Source organism: Chiloscyllium plagiosum, chromosome 18, assembly GCF_004010195.1.
Source record: "Chiloscyllium plagiosum isolate BGI_BamShark_2017 chromosome 18, ASM401019v2, whole genome shotgun sequence".
Classification (NCBI taxonomy): domain Eukaryota; kingdom Metazoa; phylum Chordata; class Chondrichthyes; order Orectolobiformes; family Hemiscylliidae; genus Chiloscyllium; species Chiloscyllium plagiosum.
In genome coordinates, this window is record NC_057727.1 from 33,276,143 (window position 1) to 33,291,873 (window position 15,731).

At 38.4% G+C, this 15,731-nt stretch overlaps 1 protein-coding gene across 38 annotated transcripts in view; it reads left to right on the plus strand.

Annotated features, from left to right (window-relative positions):
- slmapa (sarcolemma associated protein a) overlaps window positions 1-15,731 on the plus strand; it is a 256,792-nt gene that overhangs the window by 186,912 nt on the left and 54,149 nt on the right. The window lies entirely within an intron of this gene.

A 15,731-nucleotide genomic window follows, 5' to 3' on the forward strand; every position in this document is an offset into this window, starting at 1 on the left:
GCCTTTAGCGTTTCTATAGATAAATCATCTTAATGAGTAATGTTCACACAGCAGAAGTTTACATTTTCAATGATTAAGTTTTATTCATGGATAAAGATTTTAATTTTAGGAATTAATTAATGTGTTCTCTCTCAAAAAAAATTCTGAACATTGATATCAATTGAAGGTTATCCTATTGTCCTCCTTACACCATTATGCATATTTGATACACCAGTAAATAGATCCAAAACTCATTTCATACCACTTCCCTATAGAATTGTATGTGCAAAAGGCAATAATTAATGTGTATTCAAACTGTTCTGCATCTTCACCTGCTTTTAGTTCCAGTTCCAACACTCCAACACTTAGTGTTCAGAATAAGAGTTGTCATATTGTGAAGTTTAATTCATTTATTGCATCATCAGACACAACTTTGTTTTCTGTTCAGGACAATATTTGATTTTCAAAAATGTTTATAATCTGAATTATAAACATGATTTTTCGAAAAGACCTTGACTGCAACAGAATATGAAGATATTAGGTGAAATGTTTCCTTCATTGGAATACAACTAAACACTTTCTCAGACTGAAACAGCCCTACTAGTACAAATGAACAGTATTATTATTTGCGGATGTACAATGTGTTTTATAATTGTCATTGGAGATTGGAGGAAAGCCACCTGTGATTATTTCTGGCCAGTTAAAGCTCAACCAGTGATAGAAGGCTGCTTGCTTTCTGACTATATATGGACTTCTACTGTGCAGTTCATTTGTTTAACCATTTCCTTTTATAACCTTTTTTAATGCATGATCATCCTATAACTATTTGGCTGTTAATGATATATTTAAGCATATCAATGAGTATTGTTTTGCTCGTACTGTGCATATAAATTTTCAAGTCTAGCTGTTACATTTATGCTTTCAAGAGGATTATATGATTTGTCGAATTGCACAAAGATCCAATTCTCACATGGCATTGGTTTATTCTTGTTGATATCTATTTTGATTTTCTTTGGAGATTATTAATTACGTATGCGTTTCTTTTAATTATGGAAAAATGACATCATTGAAATAGTTTAGAGCAGCAAAGTGTTTTTTATTAAGAAACCTTTAGATTTAGAATTTTTATAAGTTTTAAAAATCAATTAGTTTTATTAGATAATCTGGCCCAGTGAAAATCCTGTTTGAAAAGAATAAAATGTTGGACAATTGATAGATAATACAGTGAGATTCTGTTTCACACCATGTTCAAAGATACCGTTGTCATCTGGTTGAAGTTAAAACAGACCACTGATGGGAACAACTTTATGTACTGTGATGATATCTAAATTAATATGCTTTTGTTTATTTGTGCTGTTTGCAAATATTCTGCAGAAAAGCAATAATTTATTTTAATTAAAATGCCTTCACTTCCTTCATTCGTTTCAAATAAAAAATCTTTTTGCATTGCTTAAAAATTTTGAGTTATAATGCATCTTGATTGCCACTGTTTACAATATAACTAACTTTTATCAATTGCTACTTCCAAAATACCATTCTTGTACCATGCTGAAACCATGCATTCGCATTCCTTACATTTGAAGGTGTGGGATTTTGTTCAAGTATGTTTAAAAACACACAGCAGCCATCTTGATTGTGATGACTTGAACAATGCAATCCAATTAATGTGACGAGTAACTACTGAAGATTTTTTTTTTAAATACCTCCAATGAAAATGTGTTCAAGCGATAGGATGAAGAAATGAATGTTTGATCGCCTTGATACTTTTATTTTGTAAAGTATTTATTTAAGAGGAGGGGATTAATTAGAAGACTTATAATCTGCAATTCTGTGGTAAGCACTGGAAAAGAAAGTTATGGGATAGATTTTGACTCTGCTGAGACAGCTTTTTTGTATCAGAAGTGTATCAGTACAGTAGTTCAAACCGTCTCCAACCCCCCCCCCCCCCCCCCCCCCCACCATATCTGCGGGGGTATGTTCTAAGACCTACTGCAGATGCCCAAAACCGCAGATAGTAGCAAACCCATTCATTTAAATGGGAAATTTACCTTCCTGGCAGCCTCCAGTTCCTTGTTCTGGAATATTCTATATAGTATTTTCGGGCTGCGGCAAATCGCGGAAAACTCAAACCCTGGAAGCTGATTCCACGGATACAGCAGTCACTCTATTTTTATAATTTCTGTCACCATAAAACAAAACATCTATTAAAAGTCAATCCAGTATTGGAATGTTTTATCAATGATATAGTGTTCTTGAATAAAGCAGTTTAAGTATTATGCTAAGTTTGTAAAAACATTTTTATGTGCTTCTGTTGCTGTTTCCTAAATAGTACATTGGTAACAGTTTATTAAATGGTTTTACTTACGGACCTTCAACCAGTAACATTTTAGAAAAATAAACAGGAACCATATATATCCTTGGAGAACATACAATATTTGAATGAGAAATTTTTATTTAAAAATATGTGATGTCATCCAAATGGATCAGAAGAAGCTATCAGTGATGGATCGGATGAAATTAGCTTGTATTTGATTTTAATTTGACACTTTATTTGATTTGACTATATTGCTTACATTGCTGTTATTAATCTTGAAACAGTGTCCCCGCTCCCTATGTAGTAAGTTTAGAAGCAGGAGCGCACGATTATACTGACCTAAATTACTGTCACAATAGAGAGTCTTTCCAGGATGACAAAATGGCTGGAAATCACGGTAGTTCCCATTTCGTGAAGAGCGGAATGGATTCGGTCTAGGTTTTAGAGGTGGGCATTTCATGAAACAGTTTGTAATCTAAAACATTAGCTCCCCTCAAGTGGGATTTGTGCATCTCTTGCACAGAACTTTGCATGTTCACATTAGACCTGCTAAAACAGAGCAAGTCTAAGCTTTGTAAGTTCATTTAGATTGCTGGGTAGGACATTCTTTGGGTATGATTTGGCATTGTTTTAATTAGTTCAGGGAATATCGGTTTTGCTCAGCTGGGCCAACATTTATTACTCTTGATAATTGCCTTGAGAAGGTGGCAGTGGACTGCTGCCTTGAACCCCTGAAATCCATTTGGGGTCAATACATCACAATGCTGTTAGGAATGATGTTTCAGGATTTTGACCAATGGCACTGGAGAAACTGTGATAGATTTCTAAGTCAGAGGTGGGATTGCATGGGGTGAGTTCAGGGGCAGGCTTAGTGTGCTGAGATCCCAGGCTGAAATCTGGTTTTATAGATGATATTTCACTCTTGTTTATTTAACATGTTGATCTTTCACAGAAACACAAGCAAGCAATGTTATACGCCTGGTTTTAACAGTACAACAGGAATTTACTATGCAAATGAAAAGATAAAATAGAATAAATCCAGCTATTTGCATATAACGCAATTTGAAAGATTTTGAATCACAATTAAAAATACAATCTCATATGCCTCAACACCATCACTGTACAGTACTTAAAGACTAGAGAAAAAGCACTTCTCTAATCCCATCTATTGGATTAAATTAACTTTGTCTTTTAATTTCCTCTTCTTTGCATATTCATACAACTGAGTTTAAACCTTTTCAGCTTCAGATATAACCTTCATAGTTCTAACCACACACTTTGGGTCTGAAACTTGCAAATTATAATCCTTATGCTGAGGCAACTTGTTTCATAACTTCTGAATTATCACCTTACTTCAGAAGGAATTGTTTTTACATCCAACTTCAACTGGGATTTTGCAAACTGAAAACAAAAGCTTCCTACACTATGGGTTTTTCCCCCATATATAAAAAAATTACTCCCTGACTCTAACTGAAATGAAAGTTCTTCAGTGTTTACTGTTTGGCCATCTGTTAAAACCTTCCCAATACATTCAGTCAGCAATTCTCTTTCTCAGATTGGTTTTTAAGGCGTCATGGCTCCAGAAATACAGACATGCTAATCATTAAAATCCCTCATATTCACAAAGTAAAATTTATGTGCCTGTCGTTCAAGATTTGAACTCTAAAATAACTGGTATGCGCCCCATTTCGAATTGTTAAAGGAATACATGCATTATTCCAAAAAAATGTTTAAAGTTCATCAGCACAGGTTTCGGTTACCCTTTGGGATTGTGAAAGGAATACTTGCATTATCCCAAAAAGTATTCAAATCCATTGGAACTAACAAACTGTCAAATAACTACTTTTTGAAACAAAAGTGTAAGGGTTGAAAACAATCAGTGCTAGGTATTTCAGTTGCTTGTTTACATAATCCATTATAGGACTGATTTCCCAACATATAATTTTCATAATGGGGTGCCTGTTAAGTAAGCATTTTGATGGCCAACTCCAAGTGTTTATAGAAGAGAAATGTTTTTATAAGAGATCAGTTGAAAGAATTCTTTTGAATGATATGTTATCAATAAGATTTTTTTTATAATATCATCAGTTGGCACAACTTGTTCAAGTCAGCATGTTTTGCCCACAGTAGATGCTAGGTGAGTTAGTGACGAAGGGCAAAGTGTGTTGAGTGGCACACAAGTGGCTTGAACTTATAGAAAATTAGCATAGGGTATAGAAGAGTTATGGGGATGAGTGAGGGGCATAAGTTGGTATGTGGAGTTATGGAGTTGGGAGAGAGGGGTATAGGTGGCATGGCAGCCAGAATGGGCCATGGGGAGGAGTGGAAAGCTTTGGGTTGCAAAGGAGATTTGGGGTTTTATCGGGATGGGGAGAGGAACATAAGTTAACAAGAAGGGTGTGTGGAGCCAAGGACTTGGTACTGTGCATAAAGTGGTATGGGTTATCATGAATGGGAAATGTGTTTTAAGACAGGGTGAGAGATCAATTGAACAATGATCTGAAAGAAGAGAATCTACAAATTTTCCCCATCCTCAGTGATGGGAGGGTTCCAGCACATGAGTGCAAAAGATAAGGCTGAAGCATTTGCGATAGTCTTCAGCCAGAGGAGCCGAGTTGATGATCCATCTTGCCACCTCCTGAGGCCCTCAGTATCACAGATACCAGTGTTCATTCAGTTTAATTGACTTCATAAAATATCAAGAGACTGCTGAAAGGATTGAATACTGCAAAGGGTACAGTCCATACGAACATTCCAGCAATAATACAAGACCTGAAATCCAGAACTTGCCACACCAATAGCTAAGCTGTTCCAGTACAGCTACAATACTGGTATCCAGCCAACAATGTGGAATATTCCCTATGGATGTTCTGTACACAAAAAGCAGAACAAATCCAACCAAGCCAATTACAGCCCCATCAGTCTATTCTTGATCAACAGTAAAGTGACAGAAGGTGTCATCACAGTGCTGTCAAGCAGCCCCTGTTTAGCAACAACCTGCTCACTTAGAAGCACAGTTTAGATTCTGCGAGGACCACTCAGTCCTTACCTCATTACATCCCTGGTTCAAACATGGATAAAAGAGCTGAAGTCCACAGGTGATATGAAATGACAGCCCTTGACATCAAGGCTGCATTTAACCATGTGTGGCAAGAAGGAACTCTAGCAAAACCAGAAGCAGTGGGAACCAGAGGCAAACTCTCCACTGGTTGGAGTCACACCTGGCACATAGGAAGATTGATTTGGAATCAGTCATCTCAGCTCTAAGACATCTCTGTAGGAGTTCCTCAGGGTAGTGTCAATAGGCTCTACAATTTTCAGCGGTTTTATCAATAATCTTACCTTTGTCATAAGGTCAGAAGTGGGGATGTTCATTAATGATTGATTGCACAATGATCAGCACCATTCACAACTCCTTAGTTAAAAAAGCAGCCTGTATTCAAATGCATCAAAACCTGCACAATATCCAGGCTTGGGCTGACCAGTAACATTCATATCACACAAATGCCAAGTAAAGATGATCTCCACTAAGAGACAATCTAACCACTACCCCTTGACATTCAGTGGTGTTACCATCTGTGAATCCCTCCCCATCACCATTCTGAGGTTTGCTGTTGACCAAAAGCACTACTGGACTGGCCATATAAATACAGTGGCTACAAGAGCGATCAGAGACTCGCGTTCTGTAGCAAGTAACTCACTTAGTGACTCCAAATGTCTGTCCATTTGAAAGGCATGAGTCAGGGATACGATGGAGTACTTTCCACTTGTCTAGTGAGTGCATCTTCAAAAATACTAAAGAAGCTTGACACTGCCCAAAACAAACCAGCCTAGTTGATTGCCACCTCATCTACAAGCATCCACTTCTTCCACCACCAGCACTCAGTCGCAACTGTGTGTACTATCTATAAGATGCACTGCAGGAATACACACAGATTTTTAGACACCACCTTCCATCCAGAAGGACAAGGACACCACCTGAATGTTCCCCTTCAAGCCATTCCCCAGTCTTGAGTTGAAAATATATCACTGTTCCTTCACTGTCACTGGGGTCAAAATCCTTGAATTCCCTCTCTAAGTGCACTATGGGCCTACCTACAGCATGTGGACTGTAGGAATTGAAGAAAACAGCTCACAATCACCTTTTCAATGGTAACTAGGGGCAGATAATAAATGCTGGCCTGCCCATGAATGAATAAAATTTTAAAGACCTTGATCTTTAAACAGGGAGCCCAATTCTAGATTCCCAAGATTTCCTCATGAGGAAACATTGCTCTCTACGCCGACGATGTCAAGACTCCTCAGGATTTTCTGTTTCTATCAAGCCACTTCTTACTCTTCTAAACTCTAGCAGGTACAAACCTGTCCAACCTTTCCTCATTAATCTCTGAACTGTCTCCAACATGTTTACATTCGTCTTTAAATGAAGTGACTAATACGATACATAATACTCTCGTTGTGGTCTCACCAATGTCCTGTATAACTGAGTATAATCTACCTACTTAATTGCCCACTTCATGATAAATAATAAAATTCTGTTAGCTATCATAATTGCTAAGTGTAATACTTTCACCAATTCTCATGTCTGATTACCTTTAATCTATCCAAGTGTCCTGCTAAAATGTCAATAATATATTGTAATATTTTCCTTATGACAAAATATCATACCAACTGGCTTGTAGTTTCCAGCTTTCTATCTCCTTTTTTTGAATAAAAGTTATTTATATTCATGATCTTCTTATCTAATTGGACCATCTGCAACTTTGATAAATGAAAACCAATGCATCAGCTATCTCATTAGCCACTTTAATATTATTGAATGAAGTCCATCAAGACCTGGGCACGTAGTAGCCTGCAGCTCCATTAATTTGCTCAATGCCACTTCTTGGTGATCGTAATATTTCTGCGTTCTTCTCTATCTTTCATTTCCTATTTTCTCAATGCTTCTGGAATGTTTTTGATGTTCTGTATAATGAAGCTCAATGAAAAATATCTGTTCAATTCATCTGCCAACTCCTTATTGTCCTTATCAATTCTCCAGGCTCATTTTCCATTGGACCTGTGCTCACTTTGTTAACTTTTTCTTTTCTTAAAATATGTATAGAAAACTTGTACCTGTTTTTTCCTAATATGTCTGGCTAGCTTTCCCTGTACTCTAAATTTTGTTTCCTTGTTCTTTTTTTATTGGTAATTATTTGTGTGCTTTAAATTAATAGAGGGAAATTGAGGAGAAAATATGTATATTGATCTCTGATATATGTAAGAATAATAGAATTGTAATAGTAGGGGATTTTAACTTTCAAACATAGTGTGGGCCATAATGTTAAGGGCGCGGATAGTGTGGAATTTATTAAATATATTCAAGAAAATTTTATTTCAGTATGTAGATGTACCTACTAGAGAAGAAGCAAAAGCTAACCTTCTCGAGGAAAAAAATGGCAGGTTAAGTGACTAAAGTGTTCGTCGGTGAGCACTTTGGGACCAGTGATCATAATTCTTTTAGTTTCAATATAACTATGGAAAATGATAGGTATAAAAGTTGAAGTCAGGCAAATTTTGATGGTATGAGACAGGAACTTTCAAGAGTTGATAAGAATAGACTGCTTGAAGATAAGGGGATGACTGGCAAATGAGAGACTTGTAAATGTGAAATGATGAGAGTTCAGAGTCATAATGTTCCTATTAGAGTAAACAGTAAGGCTGATAGGATTAGAAAACAATGGATGAATAAAGATATTGAGGTGCTAGTCAAGATTAAACAAGAATCATATAATGGATCTAAACAACTGGGTTCAAATGAATCTTTCCAACAATATAAGGGTATTCTTAAGAGGGAGATCAGAAAGGCAAAGAGAGGATATGAGATAGCTTTGGTAAATAGTGTGAAGGGTAATCCAAAGAGTTTTGACAAGTACAGTTTTGTTTGTCATTTACATAAATGATTTGGATGAGAACATAGAAAGCATGGTTAGTAAGTTTGCCGATGACACCAAGATTGATGGTATAGTGGACAGTGAAAAGGGTTTTTTAAGATTACAGAGAGATCTTGATCAATTGGGTCAATGGGCTCAAGAGTGGCATATGGCGTTTACTTTGGATAAATGAGCCGTATTGCATTTTGGTAAAACAAACAAAGGTAAGACTTATACAATTAAATATAGGGTCTTGTGTAGTGTAAAACCGAGAGACCTAGTATTCAGGTACGTAATTCTGTGAGGTTTGCATCATATACAGGTAGGGTGGTTAAGAAGACATTTAGCATGCTTGCCTTCATTGCTCAGACCTTAGAATATAGGAATTGGGAGGTTATGTTGTGGTTGTACAGGACTGAGAGGCAAATTTCTTACACGGGGTAGTTCATGTGTAGAATGAGCTTCCAGAAGCCATGATGGATGTGGCTACAGTTAAAACGTTTAAAAGATGTTGAGATAGGTACATGAGTAGGAAATGTTTGGAGGGATATGGGCCAAGCACAGACAGGTGAGACAAATTTAGATTGTGATTATGGTTGGCATGGACTCCTTGGACCAAAGTGTTTGTTTCCATGAGTTTCTTGAAGAATATAAGGGGTGTAAGGGCAGTCATAGAGCCATACAGCACACAAACAGACCCTTCAATCCAACCAGTCCAAGCCAAACATAATCCCAAACTAAGCTAGTCCCATCTGCCTGCTTGTGGTCCATATCCCTCTGCCTGCTTGTGGTCCATATCCCTCCAAATCTTTCCAATTCATGTATTTATCCAAATGTCTTTTAAACATTACAATTGTACCCATATCCACCACTTCCTCAGAAAGTTCATTCCACATGCGAACCACCCTCTGTATAAAAAAATTTGCCCTCCTGTCTTTTTTAAATCTCTCACCTCTCAGCTTCTAAAATGTGCCCACTAGTCTTGGGATCTCCCATTCCACAGAAAGATTAACTACCAAGAACCTATCTAAACACTCATTATTTTACAAAACTTCTGTAAGGTTGCCTCTCAACCTGCTATGCTCCAGTGAAAAAACTCCTAGCTTATCCAGTTTTTCTTTGTCAAAACTTCCATACCCGAAAACATCCTGGTAAATCTCTTCGGAACTCTGTCCGTCTTAATAATATCCTTTCTATAATTGGGCAAACAGAACTGGATGAAGTAGTGGGCGGCACGGTGGCACAGTGGTTAGCACTGTTGCCTCACAGCGCCAGAGACCCGGGTTCAATTCCTGCCTCAGGCGACTGTGTGGAGTTTGCACATTCTCCCCGTGTCTGCGTGGGTTTGCTCCGGTTTCCTCCCACAGTCCAAAAATGTGCAGGTCAGGTGAATTGGCCATGCTAAATTGCCTGTAGTGTTAGGTGCAGGGGTAAATGTAGGGGAATGGGTCTGGGTGGATTGCGCTTCGGCGGGTCGGTGTGGACTTGTTGGGCCGAAGGGCCTGTTTCCACACTGTAAGTAATCTATTCCAGTAGAGGCCTCACCAATGTCCTGTATAATCACAACATGACTCCTTTCCACCTCTTCCGCCCACCCCCCCGCCCCCCGCCAGGGAAATCAAGAAGGCAAAAAGGGGATGTGAGATAGCCTTGGCAGATAAGGCTAAGGATAACTAAGGATAATCCAAAGAGATTCTACATGTACATTAAGAGCAAAAGAACATCTAGGAAGAGAATAGGGCCCCTTAAAGATCATCAAGGTTATCCATGTGTGGAACCACAGGAAATGGGACAGATATAAGACAAATATTTTGTGTCAGGTTTTACTATGTAGAAAGAAACTGAGGCTAGGGAACCCAGGGAAATAAATATTAATGTCTTGAAAGCAATCCCTGTTACAGCTGAGGACTTGCTGGAGGCCTTAAAAACACAAAGGTAGATAAACCTCCAGACCTGATCAAGTGTATCCCAGGATGTTGTGGAAAGTTAGGAAAGAAACTGCAAGGCCCCTGTCAGAGATATTTGTATCACCTACAGCCACTGGTGAGATGCGAAAGGGCTGGAGAGTGGTTAATGTGTCTTTATTTAAGAAAGGTTGTAAGAAAAAGGTTGGGAACTATAGAACTATGAATCTGACATCAGTGATGAGTAAATTGTTGGAGAGGATTCTGAGAAAGAGGATCCATGTCTTTTATGTAAATGACAAACAAAAGTGGACCCAGCACCAATCCCTGCGGAACACTGCTGGTCACAGGCCTTCAGTCCTAAAAACAACTCTTCATCACTAATTTCTGTCTCCCACTGTCAAGCCAATTTTGTATCCAGCTGGCAAGCTCTCCCTGCATCCTACATGATGTAACTTTACTAATGAGTCTACCATGCGGAAGCCTTGTCAAAGGCTTTACTGAAGTCCGTGTATTCAATGTCTACCATTCTGCTCTCAATGTTTTTGGTTACTTCTTCAAAAAAATTCATTCAAGTTTGTGAGACAGAATTTCCCATGCACAAAGCCATGATGACTCTCCCTCATCAGTCCTTGCCTCCACCTTTGTTTGTCATTTTATTAAAAAAAAGGATTCAGATGAGAATTCAGGAGGCTTGGATAGTCAGTTTGTAGTTGACAGCAAAATTAATAGTATCATCGACAGCGAAGGAGGCCATCGATTACAAAGGGATCTTGGCCAATGAACTGAGGTAGAAGGAGTTTTATTTGGATAAGTGCGAGGTATTGTATTTTGGTAAAATAAACAAGAGTAGGACTTATACAGTTAAAGGTAGTGTCCTAGATAATGTTTCAATAGAGACATCCAGGGGTACAAGGACACAGTTCTTTTGAAGTTTCATCACAGGTAGACAGAGTGGTTAAGATGTTTAACACGCTTGCTTTCATTGCTCAGACCATGAGTATAAGAATTGGGACGTCATGTTGAGCTTGTACAGGATATTGCTGAGGCTACCTTTGGAGTACTGTGTACAGTTCTGTTATTATAGGATATTATAATATCCTATAATACTATTAAATTATAACGTATATCATTAAATTGGAGGGGTTCGTAAAAAATCTACCAGAATGTTGCCGGGACTGGAGGGTTTGAGTTATATGGAAAGGCCGGGCTTAGGATGTTGAGGGATGACCTTTTCGAGGTTTTTAAAATCATGTGGGGCATAGATAAGGTGAGTAGCAAAGATCTTTCCCCTAGGATGGGGAGTTCAAAAAAGAGGGGACATATTTTTACGGTGAGAGGAGAAGGGTCCTTGTTAAATCTAAAGGACAACTTTTACATCGAGTAATTCATATGTGGAACTAACTGCCAGAGGAAGTTCTAAATGCAAATATGTTTACAGCATTCAAAAAACTTTTGAATAGGTACAAGATTAGAAAACATTTGGAGAGATATGGGCCAAACACAGGCAAGTGAAACCAATTTGATTTGGGAAACTTAGTCAGTGTTGATGAGTTGGACCGAAGATCTGTCTCTGTGCTATATGACTCAATGTCTCTATTCTGTGCAATTTTCCCACCTGCCACTTGTCTTTACACATTTATATGCTTTACCTCTTTGATTTAGTTTGATTTGATTTATTGTTGTCTTATGTATTGAGATACAATGAAAAGTATTGTTTGGCAGATCGTACCATACAAACTGTGTCAGGGTTGTAAAAAAGTGCAGCATACAGTGTTACAGCTGCAGAGAAGTTGAAGGGGAGAAATCAACATTTACATTTGAGTGGAACCAAAAGAACTGTGGATGCTTTAAATCAGAAATAAAAACAGAAGTCGCTGGAAAAGCGCAGCAAGTCTGGGAGCATCCGTGAAGAGAAATCAGAGTTAACGTTTCTGAGAAAGGGCCTCAGAACTGAGAAAGGGTCACCGGGACCTGAAACATTAACTCTGATTTCTCTTCACAAATGCTGCCAGACGTGATGAGCTTTTCCACTAACTTCTGTTTTTGTTTAACATTTGAGAGGTCCGTTCAAAAGTCTGATAACCGCAGGGGAGAAGCTGTTCTTGAATCTGTTTGTACATGTATTCAAACTTCTGTATCTTCTGCCCGATGGAAGAGGGTGGAAGAAAGCATGACCAGGGCGGGAGGCGTCTTTGATTATGGTTGATTTCCCAAGGTAGTGGAAAGCATTGATTATGCAGTGGATGGAAGGCTAGTTTGCGTGATGGACTGTTTTCACAACACTGTGTAGTTTCTTGCGGTCTTGGGAAGAGCAGTTGCCATGCCACACTGTGATGCAACCAGATAGGATTCTTTCTATGGTGCATCTATAAAAATTGGTAACAGTCTTTGTGGATATGCTGAATTTCCTTAGCCTGTTGAGGAAGTAGAGGATTATTGTACTTTCTTGGCCATCTTGTTGACATGGGTTGACCAAGACAGCTTGTTGCTGATCATTATTCGCAGGAACTTGATGTTCCCACCCATCTCCACCTCAGCACCATTGATACAGACAGGTCTAATACTATCTTTAACATTTCTGGTTAGCCCTAGATGATGGTTCTGTGCCTTAGAAATTCTCTTACTTTTTGGAATGCATGTATTCTGTCTATTCTTAAAATATCATGTTAGATATTTGGCACTGCATTTCTGTTGGCCTATTCTTTAACCTAATTTGTCAATTGACTTTAGCCAGCTCTGTTTTATGTCCTCATAATTGTCCCTTTATAAGTTTTGAAACAAAAGGTCCTAGTTTTCATCAATGTAAAATTCAATCATATTATGATTTAAGCTATCAGGGATGCCTTCACTGTGAGATCATTCATTAATTCCATCTCATTTTCACATTACCAGGTCAAGTTTATCCTGTTTTCTAGTCAGCTCAAGAACGTGCCATTCCAAAAAACTACCCTGAAAGTATTCTGTGAATTCCTTGTCTGGGTTACTTCTAGCCATCTGACATTACCAGTCCATGTGTAGCTTTAAATCTCCCATGATTATTACCATTCCTTTCCAATAAGTTCTCATTACTTTTTCCTTTATGTCCCTCACAATTGTGTGCTTATGTCTGGATATTATTCTTATAAGTGACTTCTGCCTTTATATCTCATTTCTATCCAAACTGTTTCTATATCTTGATTTCCTGAGCTGATGTCATTCCTCTGTATTGTGCCAAAACCTTTATTACAAGAAGAGCCATGCCTCCACCTTTTCTTGCTTCCTGTTATTCCTAAATGTTCTGTGCCCTTCAAGGTTTATGTCCCAATCCATGTCATCCTGCTGTCATGTGTCTGTAATAGCCACCAGATTGTACTTGTTCATTCCCATTTGTGCTGTCAGTTCATCTGTTTTGATTTGAATGTTATGTGCATTGACATACAGTGCCTTTTCCCTTTATCTTTTTATTCTCTTTATAAATTCTACTGTTATCTATTGGTTGACTCTTAGATTTGTACTCTCTATTCCTTCCTGTCATGATCTGTTTATCATTTCCCATATTAATGTCTTTCTCTTTGGCCTTGACTTTACTCTTTGATTTATCATATCTTCCCAAATTTTGTCCTTGGTCCCAGTATCCAGATAATCTGTACTTCCCTCATTGTGCTCTTGGCAAAAAACATCGATCCCAGCACAATTCACATGGAGCCCTTGCCCATGGTCCCCCTCAAAACATTTCAAGAAAGTAGCCCGCGCCCTAACTTGGCTAGTTGTTTTAAGCAGGTCTAAAGTGTCTATTCCAGGAGAGATATAGCTGGTCAAACTACTTAGTTTTAGACAAAACAGAATTTATTTACAAGATTACCAAATGAAACTCAAACAGAGTACAGTATAACTTAACCTCCTGAAAACCCAACAGATTATCTCAACTCAAATATTGGAACATTCCCCATAAACAACCCTTGGCAAAAAGGTAAAATCAAACACAGGGTCTTACAGGAGAGAGAGAGACATGGCAGAGGGATTCAGCGTGGAACACCTTCCATGTAGCTGTTCCTTGCACCAGCAGCCTCAAACTGAACTGACTGACTTCAGTGAAAAGCCAGACTGCTAAAACCAAACCAAACCAAAGAAAAGCTGAGCTGGGAGAACAGGCCTCTCCCCTTTTATTGTACATGTTTTCTTTAAAACTTAAAAGCCTTTTGTCTGAGGCAGTATCTGTTAGCTATGATCAATTTGGCCCTAAAACCCATCCAAGCCAGACTTTTCAGAATTGTTGCTTTTACGACCTCTGAAAAAGAATCGAAGGACAGCATAACCTTGTTAAAGGGGCAGTATTGTCGCATTTGCACCATACATTAATGTGATTTGTCGTATGTGAATTTGCACATGGCTTAGGTAATAATGCAGATATTATGACATTTGAGGTTCTGCAATTTGACAAAGGGAAAAATTAAAGCTATCAATAATGAGTTTTGGAATTATGAATGATCTTTAAGATGACGGTTCTTCAGTGGAACTTCTTTATGAATCATTTGAGTTCCAAAGCCACAAGTAGAATCAGCTCAACAAGGGTTTTTATTTAAATACCATTGTGCAGTGGAATCTCATTATTGATGACTGGCTGACTTCTAAACCTTCTAATGTCACAGTTGTTAAGGGGACTGAACACTTTTATTTCACCTGATGTATGAACAGTTGAGATGATTGTGGCTTTTTAAAATGGATTTTCAAGGACTGGTTGTTTATTTTGACAGAGTAATGCGTTTCTCAAAGACTTTTCAATGTTACTATAAGGCTGGTGAGTTTTATATGTAATGGATACTGGATTATAGAGTCATACAGTCATAGAAATGTACAACATGGAAGCAGACACTTTGGTCTAACTCGTCCATGCTGACCAGATATTCTAAATTTATCCCCATTTGCCAGCGTTTGCCCCATGTCGCTCTAAACTCTTCCTATCCATGTACTCATCCAAATGCCTTTTAAATGTTGTAAATGTACCAGCCTCCAACACCACCTCTGGCAGTTCAATCCATAGACACACCACCCTTTGCATGAAAAAGTTGCCCCTTAGGTCCCTTTTAAATCTTTTCCCCCCTCAACATAAACCTCTATGCCCTCTAGTTTTGGACTTCCCTACCAAGGGGAAAGGTCCACATCCATGCCTCTCGTGATTTTATCAATCTCTATAAGGGCATTCCTCGGCCTCTGATGATCTCAGTAGTTCAAAACCTATAGCTCAAACCCTCCAACTCTGGCAACATCCTTGTAAATCTTTTCTGAACCCTTTCAAGTTTCATAATGGTTTTCCTATAACAGGGAGACCAGAATTAAATACAGAATTCCAAAAGTGGCCTAACCAATGTAGCTGCAACATAACCTCCCAACTCCTATACTCATTGTACTGACCAGCAAATGCAAGTATATCAAAAGTCATCTTCATTATCCTGTTTACCTGTGACTCCGCTTTCAAGGAGCTATGAACCTGCAGCCCAAGGTCTCTTTGCTCGGCAACACACCCCAGGTCCATACCATTAAGTGTACAAGTCCTGCCCTACCAAAATGTAGCACCTCACATTTATCTAAATTCAACTCCATCTGCCATGCCTTAGCCCATTTTGCCCATCTGATCAAGGT